The following is a 6,000-nucleotide window of genomic DNA, read 5'->3' on the forward strand; positions in this document are numbered from 1 at the left end:
TGTGTGACGTGCAGGAGCCCACGTAGCACGTGTGCTGTCGCTGGGGTGGCTGCAAGCCCTTTCCTCCAGCCTGTGAGGTCCTTGCACATATTCAGGCGGCTTTCCTGGGAAGGGTGGGTAAAGTTCAGGAGCAGCTGGCTTGGAGGTCAGCTAACGTTCACAAAGAGACGCCTCCGCACGGTCCAAGCAGCTTTCCAATGAGGATGGTCCTTGTGGGGGGCTGCTGGCAGCATGTGAGAAAACGCCCCGCCTCCGACCAACTTCAGAAATTTTCATCAGTGTAGCAAGTATCTTGATAGGGTTTTCCTCTAACTAGTGGGTTCTTAATTAGCAACATGAATGGTGACATTAAATGTCCTCAGTCAGGATTGAAATACCCCCAACATGTACCGGTGTAAGAACCTCGGGAGGCCGTGTGCAACCCGCACCTTTAGGGATGGGCTTCCTACTTGACCCCTCAACGTTGTGGTGTCCAGCCACTGATTTAGGGTTTCTGGGGGCCCAATGCTGACTCTAAGGCTGAGTGGTGGTCTCAGCATGAGCTGGGGTTTGAGAAAAGTGTGATGAAGTTAAGTCTGACTTTCTGTGACAGCTGGGGAGGGGTTTGTAAAGCACCTTGGCTTTTAGGGCAAAGGTTTGTTACTGGAACCAAGTGTCCCCCCCAGAATGGGCTGAAGCTCAAGATGTCTCTGTCCCTTTCATGTGAGAGTCCAGGGCAGGTGGGTGGCAGGGCCCAGGCTCTGTCCACCTTGTTTCTCCTCCCTGCTTCCAGGTGAGGGCTCCAACCAGCAGGGTGGGGTGACCAGGTGGGCATCATGCCCTCCGTCCTAGGATGCAGTCTGGCCAAGGCCCTCACCACCTCCACCTCTCCCCCTTGGTAACACGAGACACTGTGCCCCAGCTGTAAGGGGTGGGAAGGCTGGGAGGTGCAGGGTAGCTGTGAACAGGAAAAAGGGAAATGGGTTCTGATGGGCAGCTGCGCGGCCCTGCTTTGAGGGTCACCCGGACGCTAGCGCACAGACTCTGGGTCCTGTGAAGCTTTGATGCTTTGTGGTTCTGGAAATCCTATAGGAGACGGTCCACAGCAGGTGAAGCTAATGCTCTCAGTGGAGGTGGTGAAGCCAAAGATCTCAGTTCAGACTGAAGGTGCCGATGTACATACAGGACAAGACCATCTCGTGTGAATGGACTTCAGGCACATTTAACGTGAATGCAGTCGTGTTAATGCCTGGCACCTTCTATCTTGTGCCTCTCCTCAGGGACCCCCTCCTCAGTTCCTGAGGATCCTGTAACTCCCGTACAGGGGGATGGAGAGTGGGCTCTGTCCAGTCTGAGCCCTGAGTTACCCTGCGTGTGAGTCTGCTCAGGACCGCCGTAACAAATACCACAGACTGGGCCGCTTGAATAACAGACCTATCTCCCAGTCCTGGATGCTGTCTGAGATCAAGGTGTGTGCAGGCTGGCTTCTCCTGAGGCCTCTCTCCTTGGTGCTTAGACAGCCATCTTCTCCCCAGGTCCTCACATGGTCTCCCGCTTTGCCTATCTGTGTCCTAATCTCTTCTTGTAGGACATCAATCCTATTGGATTAGGATCCACCCTAGTGACCTCATTTTTACCTTGATCGCCTCTTTAAAAATCCCATCTCCAAATACAGCCACATCCTGGGGTCCTGGGGGTTAGGGATTCAGCATGTGAATTTGGGGGGACGTGACTGAGCCTATCCCATCCTCCTTAGGAACCAAGTGTGCCTCGGTCCTTCCTTCCCTCAAGTCACACGAGGTGATGTAGTGGCTCAGGGAGAGGCCACTCGTGCAGAGTCTGTGTCCCAGCTGGGGAGCCCTTCTCTGCTCTCTCTGATCAGGCCGTGGCCGTGCCAGTCCCCTCCTGAGGTGAGCGGTTCTGGGGTTTCCTGCCGTGTCTCCTGGCCTGCTGAGGTGCTCATTGTCAGGGAACCCAGGAGCCAGCAGCCTCGTGGGGATGCCGGGGACTCTCAGGGCCTTGGCAGATGTCTCTCCCAGCAGATACCCTAGCGAAAGTGGGGAAACATTTGGGGGATTACAGGTGGGGGAGAGTCACAGTCTCGTTTATGCTTCAGAAAGACCACGTTGGGGTGGGATGTGAGGTGCACCGTGCGGGCAGGGAGTTTTGCCAGGGCCTGATGGAGGAACCAGGCACAAGATCGGGCTTGGGCCAGGGCTGTGGGCGTAGAGGTGAATTAGTGTGGGAACTGGCCACAGACTGTTGTCGAAATCTCGGCTTCCCCGTGCACCGAGGCTGAACAGAAATACGGAGCCAGGGATTTTGGAGGAAGAGAGAGATGGTTTTATTCTTCTGCCAGGCAGAAGGGAAGACACAGCCGGCTAGCGCCTCAAGAACTGGGCCCGCCCTCCTTGAGAATCAGGGAAGGTTTTATATGTGGGGCTCTCGCAGTCCGGGGTATAGGATGAGGATCAAAGTAGTGAAGGTCTTGCATTCCTCCTTTTCCTTGCATTATTTCAAAACAGTCATAGTTGGCATCAGGCTGCGCGGTAATTGGGGTCCAGCAGTCTGGTAATTGCGTCCGTTTGCCTCTGGTTTATCGGCCGGTGACCTTGTTTCTGAAATGCAAAGACTATAGGGGGTGATTTGTTATAAGGGGCATATAGAATGTACGTGCTGGACATAATAAGGTTAGGGAGTGAGAGGCAGGGGATGTAACTCACACAGAGTTAGGGGTGATGGGTGCCAGAGGTAAATTACGTAGTGTCAGGGAGTGAGGTTCGCTTTGTAAAGTACAAATCTAGTTACTACAAATTAGTGACAAAGTAAAACAAGGAGTGATGAACTCTTTCAGGCCAGGTTATGTTTCTTCTCTAGCCTGTTCGCTGTTCCCTTTGTTTTCCTTGTTCTCAGGGGAGGGAAAACTTCATTTCTATTTTTGCTGCAACAAGACTCTGGAGGAGCAGATGACAGTCAGTGGGGCACAAGGAGAGTGGGAGCCTGGGAGACCCCAGTGTTACCGAACAAAACTTGGGTCCGCTTGCCCGAGTGCAGTAAAGCCAGTCTACTGACACCGGGTGTGGTGAAGGGAAGTGCAGCTTTAATTGTAAAAGTGCCAATACAAGGAGAACAGGCGGCTTGTGCTCTAAATCCCCAAACTCCCTGAAGGATTTCAGCACAGCAATTTTAAAGGCCAAGTGAAGGAGGGGGGTTGCAGGGTATGAGATCAGCTGGTGCACAATTCTCTGGTTGATGGTGAGGTAACAGGCAGTTAACATTCTAAATTCTTAGGCATAAGTTCCGGGGCTACCTGTTCAAGATCATCAGGTAGTTAATTTCTTCCGTTTGGTGGTGGTTTTAGCATCTGTAAAACAACTCAGGAAGCGTGCATCAGATACTGTTATCCAGGTACTTCAGAGAGGAGCTACAGCAGAGGATGTGGGGGAGGGCTCTGTCCTGGGAAGGCCCCGTAGGGTCCTGCTCGGTTACACCCCGTGCCTGGGCTCAGCAACCAGGGAAGGTGGGGCTGCTTCTGGGTGTGGGGAGCTGCAGGATCCCGGTCCCCTGAGGGCCCTGTTAGCCCCCAAGGTGAGATGGGGGTGCAGTGACTGGACAGAGGCGTCTGGCCTGCGAGAGGGTTCCAGGCTGGAAATGTCACGGGACTCATCGCAGGGAGGGAGAGGAAAGGCCAATGGGGGCAGGTAGGTCACAGCAGACTACGTGCAGGTGACTGCGGTCCTGTTGGAAGCAACTCAGAGCCAGAAAGGAGTGGCCGTCAGGGGCTCAGCTCCATTCTCTTGTTCCTTTGTAAAACCGCTGTGTCAGAGTTTGAGACACTGCCAGGAGATGTCTGGGGCCAGTGCTGCCATGGCTTCATCAAAGGGGCCCAGGGGCAATGCAGAACCACTGCAGACCCCGCCCATGTCCGCACTGGGAATGAATCCCATCGGGGCTCCTGGGCTCACAGACTTGAGGGAACCTCTGTCCTCAGGACTGGTCCTCCTCCTTCCTCTCACCTGCTGGTCAGAGGCCCAGGAAGCCCCAACCTGGCTCCATCCCCAGGGCCTGGATTCTGGGACAGCTTAGGGGTAAGCAAGACCCTCATGCTCCTTTATCTGCCTGGGGGCGAGAATGTCTTAAACGCTGCAATTGACTGATGATGGAGGGCTGAGTGTTTCCAGCAGGTATGGGTGGAAAGATGGGGCGTGAAGTTCCTATGTCTGCAGGGTCTTCCCAGCGTGAAGATCTGTGTGTTTCCCCCGGCCAGTCAACATCCTCCCAGGAAGCCCAGATCCAGCATTACGAGGGCAGAGGCTCTCCCCTTGCTTATCTGTAACTTCCCACTCCCACAGCAAGGAGCCTGGCTCCCACCATCTGCCAGTTATGTATGCATTGCTCCTTTCCAGGTTACACGTGCAGAGGTTTCAGAATTGTTAGCTACTACACCCTGGAAAGAACTTCGTAAAATAAAGCCCACTGTATATGTACGGTCCATTTTGCCTTTAGTCTACAGATTCCATTCATTTCCAAAGGTAACTTAGGTCAGCACCTTTTATCCCATCCCCTACAGTGAGTTGTTTCCATATATTTCTAATACATTTAGATTCTGTCACATTATGTATTCCATCCTGCAACACTCCTACATCCTAAATAACTAAATTTGAATAGATTATGATTGACCCCTTGGGCTATACACATCTGTGAGTTTAGACAAATGCATAGTGACAGGTATCCATCCTAGAGTGTCACATGGAACACTTCAAACCCCCCACCGCATGATCTGCTTATCATCTGTGTAGCTTTGCCTTTCCCAGAATGTCACCAATGGGGTCATACTGTGTGCAGCCTCCTCAGCCTGGATGCTTTCACGTAGCAGTATATACTGAGGATTTATCCATGTCTTTCCATAGGCTGATGGTGCATTCCTTTCTGCTGAGTAGTATTCCACTGCATGTGTATGGGCGGAAAGACAATTTCCCCTCTACTTTTCTAGGTTCTTGGTTGAGGCCCCCCTGCCCCTGAAATAAAAGACAGATTACCAGGAGAAAAGCAGAAGTTTAATTACATGTATACCTTCTGAATACAGGGGGGATAGCAAGGAAAACTGAGTCACTCCCTGAAATGACCAAAACCATCCCCTTAAATACCGTCTTCAGCTAAAACAGAAGAAAGATGCTGGGGAAGGGGGGAAGGCCAGTTTTGGCAGGTTATCCTGCAAAGCACAGTAAACAAGGGTATGAGTGTTTGCACATTTAAGTCAGGACTTCTCCAGTGAAAAGAGTTACTTAAGATTTAATTATCCTTCTATTTTTGGTGCAAAGAGGGACATGCCCTTATAAATGGAGACTTCTCTATTGTAAATGTCCTTCATAAAACGGCAATCTCAGTTTTCTGAGATTTTTTTTTGAATAAATTTATTATTTTATTTTTGGCTGCATTGGGTCTTCGTTGCTGCATGCAGGCTTTTCTCTGGTTGTGGCGAGCAGGGGCTACTCTTCATTGCGGTGCGCAGGCTTCTCATTGTGGTGGCCTTTCTTGTCATGGAGCACAGGCTCTAGGTGTGCAGGCTTCAGTAGTTGTGGCACACGGGCTCAGTAGTTGTGGCTCGCGGGCTCTAGAGCGCAGGCTCAGTAGTTGTGGCGCACGGGCTTAGTTGCTCCGCGGCATGTGGGATCTTCCTGGACCAGGGCTCGAACCCGTGTTCCCTGCATTGGCAGGCGGACTCTTAACCACTGAGCCGCCAGGGAGGCCCTTTTTTTTTTTTTTTAAAGCAGACCAATAATCCTTATGCCAGAGAGACATATTTTGGGGTGGCATATTCTACTCGCCTTGACATGGATATACCCCAATTTGCTTATGCATTCATCTTTTGAAGGATATCCTGATTTCTTCAAGTTTTTAGCTATTATGAAAGTGCTGTTGTGCATAATTGCATCCTTGTTTGCATTTGGACATAGATTTTCAAAGCAGTTGCCTAAATGCTGGAAGCATGATTGTTGGATCCCAACGTGAGACTTGTTT

This window comes from Balaenoptera musculus, chromosome 5 (genome assembly GCF_009873245.2).
Source record: "Balaenoptera musculus isolate JJ_BM4_2016_0621 chromosome 5, mBalMus1.pri.v3, whole genome shotgun sequence".
NCBI classification, from domain to species: Eukaryota; Metazoa; Chordata; class Mammalia; order Artiodactyla; family Balaenopteridae; genus Balaenoptera; species Balaenoptera musculus.